Below are 15,654 nucleotides of genomic sequence, written 5' to 3'. Positions count from 1 at the left end.
TGGCTGACACATACTGTTACACATAAACTTTATTTATTGGGACGCTATCTGTTGCCTAGAGGAGCCCAGCAACAGTCTGCAGTGACTTTCCCTATGCTGCCTGCCTGCCTAGACAAAGCCCCTCAGCTACCACCCTTTCATTCAACAAATATTACTGAGGTTCTATTAAGTACCAGACAGCTGAACAGTTGTTCAGCGCATAGAAATAAATAGATGGCTGCGCCCGACCTCTTCGTCCTATGCCTCGCTAGATTAAACATGGAATGGCAGAAGGCTGCAGAAAGGGTCCCCAAGACACCCCGGGGGGCGCCTCACCTCCCGCGCAGACAGCGGCTCCCATACTCCCGGCAATGCCCACTGGTCCGCGGGTCCAGGTCAGGGCCGACCGAGCTCCGCAGCAGCATCCTCACCGCGCCCGCCCGCCCTCCAGAGCTCCCGCTCCGCCCGGCCGGCCCGAGTCTCCATGGTAACCGTACACAAACCACCTCCCGCCGGGACGCCAACCCGCAGTCCCCGGCCGCCGCTGGACAGGCAGAGGACGGGAAAATGAGTTTGGAACGGCCACAGGGAAGCGGACTCCAGACCTGACCCAAAGTACCTGTGACAACGGTGAAGACAGAAACTCCGGCGGAGTTCAGCTCATCCTCCACCTCTCCTGCTCTGGCGGCGCTGGAGAAGGCAGGCGGGGCAGCCCGTACTGCGCTGCTCCGCTACTGGGCCTGCGCGGCGCATGCGTGGCGTACCAAGGCGGGCGCTAGCAGGTGCTGGAGTGCTAGGCTGGAGGGAAGAGGCCGGGGAGTCTGGGGAGGTGGCTCCGCTCAAAGCAGCAACTGGTTGACCACATTTGCTGCGCTCCTATGAGATCTCTGCGCCGCTATTAAGTTACAGTAGGCAGGACAGCAGCTGTAATGGTTGGAGTAAGAGTCAGGATTCACTGCTTCCACTTGTGGCTCTGTGTATCTTGGAGCTAGGTGTTTAACCTCTCGGTGTCCTCGCACAGCAAGGGGAGGCTTGTACGCAGTGGTAGCTAGCTCTGTTTTGAGCTTTTATGGAGCCTGGATGAGTACCTCTGAAGCGCTGTGCATATGGCTGTCAGTGGTCAGCAGTTGGCCGTGAGCAGGTCCTGGCATCTGAGCAGCGCTTCAGGATTTACGAAGCGCGTTCACACAGCTTTTAGGCAGGCTTTGCAGCTCCCAGGACTCTGTTCACAGGAGAGGACCTGGTGGGGGAGGAGCGAGCGAGATTCGAGCCTAGATCACCCTTGGCAAGTCTTTTTTTTTTTTTTTTTTCCCATACTGCATCATCATGGTTGAATGTTAATAAGAACCCCCCTTTTCATTCCAGTTTTAATTTGTTCTTTTAGATCACTCAGCAACACTTTACAGTGTTAAATACAAGTGAGACCATAATCACTCCCCACTCAGCTTTGCACCACGATTTATAAATATAAGGATTTTTCAGTTTAAGTGTTGTTGTCAACATTGGAAAAATGCCGCATCTTTTAGTGCTAAGTATCTTGTAAAGAATAATTAAATAGAAAAATTTGTGCGCACATACTATGTGCTTTGTGGGAAATGATACCTGAACTAATGGAATGTAAGCATCCTTCAAGGAATTCAATAGGATTTCACATGTGACAGACAATAAATTAGTTGATTGGATATTAGGACTTGATACAAAATATTGTGTTCTTCAGGGTCAAAACATTTCCTACCAATTCAACATAAATGATCATAGCAAGTGTCACTTATTGCCACTGGACCCCATTCTGTGTCATATAAAACTATAAATAGTATTTGAACTAACAACTTGTGAGATGTGGTAAATGCAACTATTTTGGCCTCTCTTGGTCATAGAGTTTTTAAGGGTAACAGCCAGCTGAGGCATGTGTGCCATAGGATTGGCACCACTGCCCTAGAGGTTGTATAAGATACAGCATGGATCCAAGTGGGTAGAGACAGGGAAAAGAGGAAAGAAATGGAATGGTCCTCCCTGGATTTGAGTAGCCTTGAGCTTGCTGTGCTGGCCCATGTACGCATTTGGGTCTTTCCTGGATTCTTTGGATTTCTTGCTGATGTGACCTCTAGTTGTCTCTGCTTCCTCCCCTGCACCTAAACCTCCCAGGGTTGCTCTGGCTTCGATTTCAAATGCATTCCAGAGCAAACGCTATACACCTCTTCCCCCAGGGACTTTGAGTATGCAGGCTTATCCCAACAGCCACAGGATCGCTGTCTCTGGTGGGCCCACTTGGTTTGGGACACATCTCTCACACACTGATTTGAGACAAAGAAGCATCACTCCACCTTCCTTTCTCCAAAAGTGCTTTTCTCGCACATCCTCCCCTGCCATTCTCTGGCCCCTTAGAACTGTGATGAGGTCTGTATGTTTCTTGGTATCCTGCCTTTTTGTGCTCTGCCTCACTTCACTTGGAACTAATAATTATACAATTACCATCTCAGTTGAAATGGCCTACTATCTGTTATGTAGCAGTTACTAACTACTTCTTGTGCCGAGGGTCTTGTCTAAAGGGTCCTTGTAAGGTTGCTACTGAAATCTGCAGCAAGCCAACCCAGAAGACCAGATGCTGTTGAGCAAGTGAGAACGACTGAAAAGAGTGATAAGGGCAGAATTATAGGAACCAAAATTTAAAGCAGTAAAGCTGCGCAGTTTACTTCACTGCAGAACACTGCATGGGACATTGTCTAGGCTGACACACCAAGGGCCCATGTATCTACCTGTGTTCTGCCTCAGCTGCCTGCACAGGTAGGCTTCGTAAGTAAAATTTTCTTTTTAGAAATAAATGTTAACATATTTTATATACCTTAGAGAGATTAAAGACAAAACATTATAGTTTTTTTTTCCACAATTTTATTGAGAAACAAATAGCAATGAGACAGTTTCAAACCAAAGTGGTAGGACAGTTTCAATAATTAACATGTTGCATACATTCTTCCTAGTGGTTGATTGCTGTACAAGATGCAGACTTGATAGCCTATTTACAAACACCATTAGAACAAATCACTCTATTCATTAAGAGAATGTAACTATATATCTATCCTAACCACTTTGAATACACAGATACAAAATGGACATTCATCTGTTTCCCCTTTTTTTGTTAAGTTCCATCATTTAAATATTATAGGTGTGTAAACTCAGCAAAATATTCTAAAAGAGTTCAGTAGTCCATAATAGTATTGGGTCTTCCACTTAACTGGCAATGTCAGAAAATGTTGACCTGAGTCCCCTACAGCTCAACATAACACCATGGCTTTACTTCTTATACTTCGTTTTTATACTTTTCTGCTGGATGGTTAAGACCAAGGTAAAGCAGGACCTATGCAACAAGAGTTGTAGCTTTTGGGTCTGATAAGGTCAGTGAAATCCCCTCGGGATTTATCCTGAGATCCTGTATCTCAGATTGTAGAACCTTTGTCAGTGTCAGCCATGTGGATGAGTCATGGCCATTGCTTGGCCAATGTGCTCTCGTGAAAGCCTGAGAGAATGTTTTCTCTCCATGTGACTCTCCTTAGGCACACTCTACATCATCGATCACTTTCCTCTTTGGCCCCATAATCTCCTTGATCGGAAAATTTGGGGCACTTCCTAGTTACATGATGTTACAGTACAAGTTCTCATATGTCCTGAGTCTTAATTGACCTTGGAAGTCTAGGGCCAAAATGTTGGCTTTCCTTGTGGCCCTCCTTTTTCTCTAATTTTGGTCTGCAAACGTAGGTTGTTAACCATCCAGAAGACAAGCTTATTGCTATTACCATACAACCTAGGCTGTTAAGCTTAACCTCACTATCTATCTGAATATCAAACATTGTAGGCACATCATAAAACAGGTATTTTTCATCAAGTATTGATATGTTGAACTTTAAGTCCTTACAGAATATGATGAAAAAACATTTAAAAGTTAAAATATACTTTTAAAAATAAGCATAAAGAATTATATACTTATGTTTACACATAAGTCCAGAAATCTAACCATATACAACCTTGAAGCAGGACAGTCCCACAATATTCCTTTTTGTATCTCTTGCTTTCATTAACATTATAGTTTTAAATTGCTTTCATTTAAAGCATTGCATTTCTGTTGTATATTTAGAGTTTAAAATAAGCCCCAAAGATTAATTCAAGGATTATTACCTCAGCTTAAAAGTGAAGACAATAGAGGTTAAGGGATCTGCCCATAGACACAGAGGTAAAAAGACCTGAAGCCAGGTGGTCTTGAAGACAAGTCCAGCCTGTGTCCTGCCATGGTCCATATGTAGATATTTTTTTGTTGTTGTTGATGTTGCTTTGTATTTAGTGCAGTGTCTATGGGGTATCACTATAGGGCCAGCACAACAGGCCTGGGATCGAACCTCCAACCCTGCATCTGCCTAAGCAGGTACTTTATAGGAATATTTTGAAGTCAATGCTCTTCTTCTGTACAAATGAGAACTACTTCCTAGGCTGTATGAAGCTATAAAAATCAAGAGGGACTTAGAGTGTTTATAGCATGTTATGGTTTGTGTCTAGTTGTTCCCCTAAAGCCTCATGCAGTCATGGGGCAGCCTCTGGGGTTTGTGATTGATAATTGTGGGTGTGAGTGCTACACCCTGGCCCTGGGGTGGGTAATTTGTATTACAATGTAAGGAGGGGATAACTGTGATAAAGAGTCCCTGGAATGCCTCTGCTGCCTTCTTACCACCATTGGTAAAGACCTGGACGTTGCCAAAGCCAAGCTCAGAATGGATCAGTATTTCAACCAGATGGAAAAAATTATTAAAGAAAAGAAGACATCATCTCGCATCCAATTTATGCTACAGGATGTGCTGGATCTATGACAGAGCAATTGGGTGCCACACCATGGAGATCAGGGTCCCAAGACCATTGACCAGATCCACAAGGAGGCCGAGATGGAGGAGCATAGAGAACATATTGAAGTGCAACAGCTCATGGCCAAGGTCAGTGACGAGTGCTGAGGTGGCCCTCCAGGCCTGCCCATTAGTCATGGCCTCCCACTCATGGATGATGGTGGTTGGAACACTGTCCCATCAGCAAAGGCAGCTGCCCCATTGACATTTCATGACTCACTAAGATCACAAAGCCTGGCTCCATTGACTCCAGCAACCAGATGTTTGCACCAGGACTCAGCTGGGGCAAGGGCAGAAGCAGGGTCTCAGGAACCAAGCCCTCAGACGCAGCATCAGAATCTACTCATCCAGCTACCAGTACTTTGAAATGCTTCTCCGGCCTTCAAAGAGCAGTACCTATAGAGAGCACAGATAACAGACGTGCAGTGCAGAGGAATAACTTGAGCTAGGAACAAGGTGAGAAAGCTGGGGACCCGGGAGGCTAAGTAGAGTGGAGTAAACAGGTTGGTGACCTTGGGGACTGATCTGATCATGCTTGGACAACTGCCACCAAGCAAAGCTTCAGCAACAAAATGGAAGAGCAAAGTAGAGAGTGGCTTTCCCAGTTGGAGGGGTTGCGCAAGGCAGCAAGCCTCATGGAAGACCGGGACTGGTACCGGAACAGCTTAAAGCGGGAAGCCTCCCTTCCCCTGGTGAGCCCTCCAAAGGCCACTGTCTCTGAGGAAGAGCTGGAGAAGAAGCCCAAGGCCATCACTGAGGGGTATCTCCACCTGAATGACATGAAGGAAGCAGTGCAGTGCGTACAGGAGCTGGCCTCACCCTCCCTCTCTTCATCTTCGTGCAGCACAGCATCAAGTCCATGCTGGAGCGCAGCACCATGGCTCAGGAGCACATGGGGAGGCTGCTGCACAGGCTGCTGTGTGCTGGTCTCCTCTCCACCACCTGGTACTGATATAGAGACGTGAAATTCCCAACCTGGCCTGGATGAGTTCGTGTTCTCTAAAACCGAAGAATGAATTTTAGGAACAAATGGAGGTTGAGGGTAAAACTTTATTGGAAAGGAAAGCTTCTGTCAGAGAGGGACAGAAGGGGGGCCTGAGCGGGTTGCCCAGGAACCTGTTTCTTCCAGGGACTTTTATAGTGTAAAACCATGCGGAATTAAGGTAGAGAGAAAGGGGTCTCACTTAGGCAGATGCAGGGTGGGACAAAACTATGGTGAACCAATGGGATTACAAGCACCATTGCTCAGGTAAAATTTATTAGGCCTAGGACCAAATGGGGTAGCGAGTCATGTAGCAAGAGGGCATGAATGTAAAACAGGACCTTATCAGGAGGCCTTCAGACTGTAATTCTTCCTGAGTAATGATCAATCCTGGATGCCAGTCTTTAGGTTCGATTTATAGCAGGGGCTATAGATATAGAGACGTGGAGATATATACCTCCATCCTTCCCACAGTGGTAAGGTGCCTGGCTATTGTTCTTTCCTTCGAGGGCCTGACCCTGTCTGACTGCCTGCAATTTTCTATCTAACTCAGACTGCCTGCAACAGTACTACCAAGGGCTGTATGAAATTCTGGAATTGGCTGAGGACATGGAGATTGTTCCCCCCCATGTGTGGCTTTACCTGGCAGAACACCCATTCCGCAGGAAGGTGGGGTACCCATGGGAGAATTGTTTAGGGGGGCTACAAAGCCTTTGAGAACCTTGGGCAAAGCTGCTTCCCTCCTGTTGGAGTTCCTGGGCCTCCTGTGCAAAAGCATGGGTCCCAAAGAGGTGGGAATGCTATGGCGAGAGGCTGAGCTCAGCTGCAAGGAATTTCTACCTGCAGGCCAAGATGTTCATGCATTTGTTGCTAAACAAGTATACCCCGGGAGAGGAGTCGGACGCCCCTGTGCAGAGGGCACTCCCGCAGAGGAGCTGAGCAGGCAGCTAGAGAAGCTGTTGCAGGAAGGCTGCCACATCAGCAAGTGTTCGACTGGATAGAGGCCAATGTTAGTGAGCAGCAGACAGCACCCATCACGTTAGTTCGAGCCCTCACGACAGCTGTCTGCTATTCTGCAGCTATCTTTGGGACTCCTCTCTGAGTGGATGTTGCAGTGCTGAATGCTGGACATTGACTGCTACAGAAGAACAGTCAATGATGAACAGAAGGAGCTACAAGCACTCTACGCCCTCCAGGCTCTTATAGTGACACTAGAGAAACCCCCAACCTGCTTCGGATGTTCTTCGAAGCACTGTATGACAAGGACGTGGTGAAGGAGGAAGTGCTACAGCTGGGAAAGCAGCAAGGACCCCGTGGAGCAGCAGGGCAAGGGTGTGGCCCTTAAATCTGTCACAGCCTTCTTTGTCCAGCTTCGGGAGGCTGAGGCTGAGGAGTCTGACCACCGCTGAGGGCAGTGGGGCTGGGGCCTGAGCCCCTGGACGCTGACGGCTGGCCAGCCGCCTGGACTGCAGGGGCAGCAGCAGCAGCAGCAGTGGCCATGGCAGTGGGTGCCTCTAGTGCGATGTGCCGAGCTAATAAAGTGGCTAAAAAGGCAGGATGGCTTGGGGCTGCCTGGGGCCCCCTCCAAGATGCCGCCAGGTGTCCCTCTCCCTCCCCTGGTGACAAAGAGATATATTATATATAAAATCGTGAAACTTGGTGTATCTTGAGGGGGAGTGCTACTGCCTACCCCTGAGGTCCTTTTTTATTTTCTGAAAATCACTCTTGGGTCTGCCATCCTCACTGCTGGAGGCATATGCCCCAGCCCCGTACCACCCTGCTGCTGCCTGGGCAGGGGGGAGGGGGGCACGGTGCCTGTAATTATTAAACACGAATTCAATTTAAAAAACGTAAGGAGGGGAGAGAAGCTAGCTAGTTGCTGAGTTACCCCCACTCCCTTTGCTCTGGCCCTTTGCCGCCACCACCATGAACGGCTGCATCTGCCATGTGCCACTCCGTGTTGGGGCCTGCTGAGTATGGACTGAAACCTCCACTGACTGTGAGCTAACTAGACCTTTCCTCCCTTCATTTTGGGTGTTGGGTATTTGTCCTGACAATAAGAGAAGAGTGACTGAGACAAGGCACTTGAAAATACCTGCCGTATTTCTCGACTTTAAGTTAAGACAATTACATGGGTGGTAGATTGGGTAATAATATAAGCCTATTCACTTTTGGATGCAAAAGATTCAACAAGATGATAAACTCATAAGAGCTTTTTATCTGAAGACTTAGTTCATAGGTTTTATATCATAGTTTATACCATACATCTCTCATAGTTAATATCTTTAGTCTATCTTGATTTAATTCTTAGATATACTCTTGAAAAACACAAGCTAAATAAACACTTTATTAATGCTCACAATTCCCGTAGTGACTTTTATGGCTATAACAGAAAACATGACAAAAAAATTCTGGCACGGAATAAAAATCAATTTAGAATTCTAATATTCATTTCAGGACATGCTGCTTTTGCCAGTATGAACTTTCAGTGCTTTAATTATATTTATCATACAGTCCCCATGAGGAGTTCATCAAATTGATAGCCTATACAATCTTTGCATACAGATTTAAAAGTACATATACATTAAAATGAAACTTTGTGGACTTTACAAAGCAAAGGATGCAGCAGTTCATGGACTCGTACTGACTCATTTCCTAGTATCTAGACTATGCTCTCCTCCAACAAAACACTAACTAGTTCGCATTCTTTGTAGCGATTCTCTTCATGGACTGGGACAGACACAAGACTGTGGAATTGAACTAAACCATAGATCAGCTGTAAAGAACCGCAGGACAAGCCTCTACTGAACGGGGCTCAGCTCTTTCCTTAGTCCTTTGCTGCTACTGCATTGCCCCATCTGGGTGCCCTACAGAGCTCAAGCTGTTGGCAAGGGTGCTAACTAACAAGTGTCTGTTTAATTAGTAGCTGGCTACAAAGAATGCGAACTAGTTAGTGTTTTGTTGGAGGAGAGCATAGTCTAGATACTAGGAAATGAGTCAGTACGAGTCCATGAACTGCTGCATCCTAAACACCTGCTTCAGTACTTCTCCTGATCAAGAGCCCAACTGAGACAATTGGAGACCTGCTATTGGTTGAAATCACTCATGAGACATTACTGAGTATGCCTTTATCTCTTGGAAGCTTTTGGTTGGGAATAACAAAATATTCCCTGATAAGTTTGAATACCAAGAACATTCATTATTTTGTTTGATAACTAGACTGTGCTGCTCTCCTGGAAGTGGACTATTTAGTGTGGTCCTGCAGCACAGGGTCCAACGAGTGTCAGTTACAGAGGCCTCGACATCACAGAGGTTATGCTGGGACTTAGCTATGTGTATTCACATCACAGTGTCAATTCACGGACAAGAGAGCGAGGAAAAGTCCTTCTTTTCCTGTATAATGGGAAGAAAAAGATTTCTTAGAGGGGCTAGGGAGATAGCTCAGTGGAATAAGCACTTGCCTGGCAAGGGCAGGGACCAGAGTTCAATCCCCAGTTCTGAAAAAAAAAAAAAAAAATTTCTTAGAAGCCTTTCAACAAAGTTTGCACATCTCACTGGCCAGAACCGTGTCACAGTTCTACATGCAGCCCTAGCAGAGATGAATGGGATTACTATTAATATTTATTTAGATTAATGTATTAGCTTTTCATTGTTGAGACAAACACCTGGATAATTGACTTCAAAGGAGGGAAGGTTTGCTTTCTTTATGAATTAAATGTGTTTCTTATATACAGAATATTGTTGGATTTTGTTTCTTAATCCACTGTGCTAGTCTGTTTCTTTTAATTGGTGAATTGAGTCCATTTACATTGATGGTTAGAATTGAGATATATTGACTTATGATTGATGTGTTATTTACCTGCTGTTGTTTACTCCTTTTTCTCCTGTGTTTAATTGTTTGCCCTATTTAATTGATTGCTTCTGTTCTCATTCATGGAGTTCTGATCATTTTGGTTCCTCTCTAGAACATCTTTCAGGAGCCTTTGTAGGGTTGGCTTTGTTATCATGAAATTCTTTAGTTGTTCTTTGTCATGGAAGTACTTTACTTCTCCATCAAACTTGAAAGAGAGTTTTGCAGGGTATAGTAGTCTGGGCTGGAATTTGTTTTCATAGAGGACTTGAAGTAGTCTGCTCCATGCTCTTCTTGACTTCATGGTTTGTGAAGTCTGCCATTATTCTGATGGGTTTTCCTTTAAATGTGATCTGTTTCTTTTCTCTAGCAGCTTTCAGTACATTGTTCTTATGCTGGATTTCTGGGATCTTGACTATTATATGTCTCGGTGTGTTTTTGATTGAGTTGATGTTCTTCGGAGTTTGTATGCTTTGGTTACCTGAATGTCAGATTGTTGCCCCATATTTGGGAAGTTTTCTGCTATTACTTCTGCCCATATTTTTTTTAATGTCATTTGTGTTGACTCCTTCTTTCTCACTGATGCTTATTAGTCTCATGTTGTTCATCTTTGCATCATCTTGCAGGTGATGGATTATTTTTTCCTAAGATTTGCTTTCATACCATGGTTTCAGTCCATGGTCAGTTGGCTCCATTGAGGCAGGGGCCTAGGGCACAGCAGTGTAGTTGGAGTGGTCAGGCACAACCTACCAACTGAAGGATCTGTTAGCTATGGGTACAATGTAGCAGTGCCCAAGCCTGACCTGGGACCAAGCTGGCCGCTGCACTTCTCCTCCCAATCTTCTGACATGAGAACATGCTGAACCTGGCACCTGATCCAATTTTGTAGCACTCAGTCAAGTGACATCACCAGGAAATAATACTAAAAGAAAGATATTAAAAAGATGGCGGTGATTGACTTCATGGCCACATCCTCCCTGTTCTTGCAGTGGCCATTCTGCTTGCAGGACATATCTTCACTTTCTCCTTTGGGTACCTTTTCTTCCTTGAGCATGTCTTTTCCTTTTCTTCTTGTTTTTGCTTAAAATAAATGTCAGTGTTCACCATTCACCAATCATTCTGACCAAGACTCCGAATGGAATAGTAAGATCCTGGAAAGCCCTGCTGGTCCCTGCAGCACCCAGCAGCATCATTGTCTTGGGTCTCTGACAGCATCATTGTGGGAGCACATGGTAGAAGAGACTTGTTCACCCCACAGTGGACAGGAAGAAGCCGAAGTCCCAATATCCCCTTCAGGAGCACCCTCACCCTGGTATTACTTCTTCCACTTGGCCACGGCTTCTTCTTAGTGATAGCAAATAGCTGCTGCGGTACACCTGCCATAGGTTCGCTACCACTGTCCCAGTATCTCCATGGTCAGGAATCAGGCTGTTAACAAGTGGGCCTCTGGGGGGCAGTCCAGATTGAAATTACAACAGTCATCAAGATTCATCGTCTGGGTCTTGGAAGAAGAGTCTACTGTTTCTGAGCATTTTGCTGCCTCACCCTGTATCAGCAGGTCAAAGGGGCAGTGGCTGTGGGTAGATGCCAGTGACAGTTGTCATGGTCTGGTGAGGATTCCTAAGGTGAAGCCACAGCCTGTGGTCTCCTGCACAGCCCTGGCTGCACAGCAGAATCCCCCAGGGAGCTTAAAACTCACCACTTCCCAGAACTTACCTGGTGTCCTGCCTTAGTTGCTGGGGGTGTGAGGCATTACAGAACTGCTGAGAGAACTCCGGACCTCATGATGGCCAAAGCTTGCCTTTGAAGCAGAGCGATTGAAAGAATCATTGGCTTTCAAAGCACAAGGAATAGAGAAGAACCTAATTTACTTGTGGTCCAGAGATGAAAGCCCCACCCACAGACTCAGAGTGCTGTTCTTGATGTCCCAGCCCCTGGGCACCATGCCACTGTGGGCACGTTTTATATCTCGTATCCAACTGTTTCTAATCCCACTCCATTCTCCTGCTGCTCCAAGACCAACTACACTCAGTAGTCCAAGTAATGGTCATAAAACAGTCCAGAACATGCTTTCCCTACCTTCTGTTCAGGAACTCCCTAGGTCAGACAGCTGACCATCAGATAAAATCTCTGACCTTCCATAGACTGTGTGACAGCTTGCATTTCTATCTGGTTGTAATAACAAAGATATCTTTAGGGGCTCAGTGGAACAAGTGCATTAAATCAGTAACCTCTCCTAATGCTAAATGACTATCATCTTCATTTTGCAGGCTAACCCATGGCCACAGCAGTAGGAAAGTGGTGGATCTAGGAAGCAAGCCCAGCCTGATAGCAGTCATGTGCCTGGAGCCATCATACACTGGCGGACTGCTGCCATTCCCTGCGCACTCCCTGCATCTCTCTGCCCTGTGCCTTGCCTTGGTTGATCCCACACCCTAGATACTCAGCAAAGTCATTTATTAATCATTGGCTGTTTGGAAGGATGCCAAGAAGAACTTGCCACTCCAAGTGCTGCGTGGGGTTGGGGGTGGGCGCTTGCATCTGCCATTCCTTCCTGACACCTGCCTGCCTTTGGAGCAAGTTTGTGGTGGACCCAGTCAGCATCTACCTGTTGTGGCTGTTCATGTAACATCTGTGTGCCCAGTGCATGCCACCTCCCTGAACCTGAGGCTCCTGGAGAGACCCACCTCTTGATTCTCTTGGGTGCCTGCAGCAAGTATTCCCCAAGCTCACCCAGGATACTTTCTTTGTTTTGCTTTGGTACTCTCAAATTCAGGGTATTTTTCTTTAAGAAATGTACTGTGTGCTGTTGAGATACTAGCCCCACAACTTGTTACCTTAGCAATATGACAAACATAAATAAAACTTAAACAGAAAAGAAAGATTGGATTTCACTGTAACCACTCAAGGAAATGTAAAGTCTAGCTTCCGTTCTTCAGACCCAAGGAAACCTAGCAGGTCCCGGATAGAGATGAAGGTACTGGGCTTCCATTAAAAGATATTTAAGAGCTACAAATGTTAAACACATATCTTTATCACCATGAAAATAGTCATGCAATTACTTATATGATTTGAAGAATAAATTTATTTTAAATTATGTAGACAAAAAATTAGAACATCATGAAAAACACTGTAAAGGTGCAAGGTAGTTTTTTTTCTTTTTAATCAGCACTCAAAGCACCTCACATTTCATAAAACTACACACGTGACATGTAAAGCAGAGAAAGTCCAGATCTGGTGATGAATTTTATGAATCAGTGTCATGGCTATGATACTGCACATTAGTTCTATAAAATGTTCCAGCTGGGGGAAGTGGGAGAGTGGGATATGGGGCTTCTCAGGACCTCTAGGTTATTTTTTGCAACTACACATGAAATCTACAATGATCTCAGACAGTTTTAAATAAGTCACTTCTTTCTTCCTGCGTCACTTCTGCAGGCTCGTAGATGAAAAGCTGTGATGAAATCAAGAGGAAACACCTTTCAGAAATCTATAAGATGCTTATCCCACAGTACAGTGAGGCTAAAACAGTTATGAAATTGAAAGCCAATAGTGTGGCTGTAACTGCTGAAGAAAAGTGAATTTGCATCCACAAAGTGATTTTTTTTTTTTCTGGAATTTTTCTAAATCACAAGAAGAGATTGCCTAAATGAACAGAGAGTCCATCAAATTGTTTTTATTAAGGCATGGAAGGAAATAAAAATTTTCTGATCTCATGTTTATTTTGAGAGTTTGACTTCAAGTTAAGAAAAAGAGTTCTTCTTGGGCCAGAGAGCTAGCTCAGCAGTCTACAGTGCCTGCTTAGGCAAGCTTAGGCAAAGCATGGGGACCACAGTTAGATCCCTAGCACCACATGCTGTGCCAGCCCTGCCTGAGCTGAGCCAGCCACAAAAAAAGAAAAAAAAAAGTAAAAAAAGAAAAGAAAAAGAAAAAGAGTTCTTGACTTAAATGCCAGGATCCAATACAGTTCATTTCTATCAGGAATGGAGAGCCCTGGCTGGCCTAGGACTTGTTGCTCTCTATCCATTAACTGCAGCCCAGCAACCGTGGTCAGGTTCTCATGAAGCACTTTAATAGCATCATGGGCCAGCTGGTCTCTTAGAGAGGTTCCAGGCAGAGCACACTGCAGGTCACCTGCCAGGAGCCACCCTTCAGTCATGGGCAGCAGTGAGGACAGTTGGTGCTGAATGGGACAGCATCCTTTTCTGTCCAGCACCCTGGGTAGGAGGTCTTTGAGAGAGGCAGGTCTTAATGTCAAGAGGAACCTTGCCAAAGAAAGAATAAATGCCTCTGTAGGCAAAGTTCAAAGTTGCCTGACACTGTCTCCTTTTGGTCTTTGTTATGGATTTTTTTTTAAAAAAAAATATACAATATACTTGATCATAAGGGCCTCTGGATAGAGAACCTGGGGGGAACAGAACACAGATGCAAAGCTGAATGAAATGGAGTAAGGGCAGGGCCCTTGTCTTCCTTGTTTACCTTTGGTAGTCTCAAGATTCTGCTCAGGGAATGTTATTGAATAAACAAGCAAACAATTGTGCACTTGCCAGTGAGTAAGGGCAAGCTTCAGGACTTGTAACTTGCTGTGTCGCAGCATAGTGCCTCTTCCCCTAAGCCCCTCTGGCTCTTGAGTGACTTCTGGGCGTGTCTGTGACTGTGACCCCTGCAGGCCACACCTGTACTCAGAACCAAGTCTGCTCCCTCCTCTGATTCCCCATCTCAAGAACCCCTCACTGCTGCAGCTGCAGGCGCCCTTCCTCTCAGGGTAGGGGCCTCCCAAGTCCACAGCCATCCTGCCATGTGGGCCAGGAGCCCAGAGACCTGCGTATCTCACCTGGCCTCTGGCACTGCATGGATGGCTATGGGACAAACAGACCCTCCTCCATTCCTTGCATTTTCTTATTTTTTCCTCTGAGCACAATAAACTACTTCTTTGCCCTTCAGTTCTAGCTCAACTGTCTCCTGCCACCAGGGTCACCACCCTCCCAACTGTGAAACCAGCAAGCCCCACCCGAAGAGCAGGGAGAGAGCACACCTCTGCACTTAAGCCTGGTACCTCTGTGCTTACCCCTGAGACAGGGAGAAGTCCCGTGAGCTTCAGCCTCCGGGTGCAGGTCTGTGGTGCCCTGAGATACTGAAGAGAGAAGAAGACATCCCAGAGGCAGGAAGGAAGTGAGGAATGGCAGGCCCGGTGCTCCGCTGGGCACCAAGAGGGCAGCCCCTGCCCCAGGCTGCCTGCTGGCCTAGGTCAGCTGCACCACACCTCGCTGGTGGGCTCGGGAGGAAGGGCTTGGAGTTTGAAAAGGAAGCTTCATTCCCCTGTCCTCTCTGTCTTACTTTCCTTTATTTTCCTTCCGTTTCCTCACCCTCTCTTTCTCCTCCTGCTTCATTCTCTTTTGCCTCCCGGGTTCCTACCCATCTTCTTCCATCAAACAATGCAAACCCAAAGCACTTTCTGTGCTGGCCATTCATCTTCCTGTTTTCTCTGACTCCACTAACTCTCCCTGTAAAGGCCTGAGGGATCATTTCATCCACTATGCAGTGAGACCTGGGTGGCCCCAGGGACATTTCTTTCCTCTTTTCACTTCCTTATCCAAGGCCCTAGGAAGACTTCCCCCAAGAACATGAAAGATGGCCTCTGAGACTGGGGTTCAGGCAGGCACTGTGTGGGGTTCAGGAGGGAGGCACACTTATTTGTGGGTGGGGTCTGAGAATGCAATAGAAAACCAAGCTCAGCTTTCCCCACTATGTGATTCTGTTAGGGCCCCACGTTCTTGTTCACCTGCCTGCAAGCCTCTGCCTGGGCAGCTGTCTGAAGCCCTGTGAAACCCGGGCTTTAGGGTTTTATGGCTTTGTTGCATAAGCCTTGTTGAAGGGTTGTATGCACCTGAGTTAGATAGGAAGACAGGGCTAGGCCCTCAAGGAGCCAGTATGGAAGATAAGATATCTGGCAACTGTGG

General features: G+C 46.1%; 1 protein-coding gene and 1 pseudogene across 1 annotated transcript in view; one reads left to right on the top strand and one right to left on the bottom strand.

Moving 5' to 3' along the window:
• The window catches only part of Armc2 (armadillo repeat containing 2), a 106,325-nt gene extending 105,585 nt beyond the window's left edge, over nt 1–740 (bottom strand). The window contains exon 1 of the mRNA XM_004637510.2: nt 599–740. The gene's annotated coding sequence lies outside the window, so the exon portion shown is untranslated. The remainder of the gene's footprint in view (nt 1–598) is intronic.
• Nucleotides 259–7,253, top strand: LOC101567909 (annotated as a pseudogene).
• The last annotated feature ends 8,401 nt before the right edge of the window (nt 7,254–15,654 follow it).

This window comes from Octodon degus, unplaced genomic scaffold, assembly GCF_000260255.1.
Source record: "Octodon degus isolate 3935 unplaced genomic scaffold, OctDeg1.0 scaffold00090, whole genome shotgun sequence".
Classification (NCBI taxonomy): domain Eukaryota; kingdom Metazoa; phylum Chordata; class Mammalia; order Rodentia; family Octodontidae; genus Octodon; species Octodon degus.
This window is presented reverse-complemented; position numbering and strand designations above follow the sequence as displayed.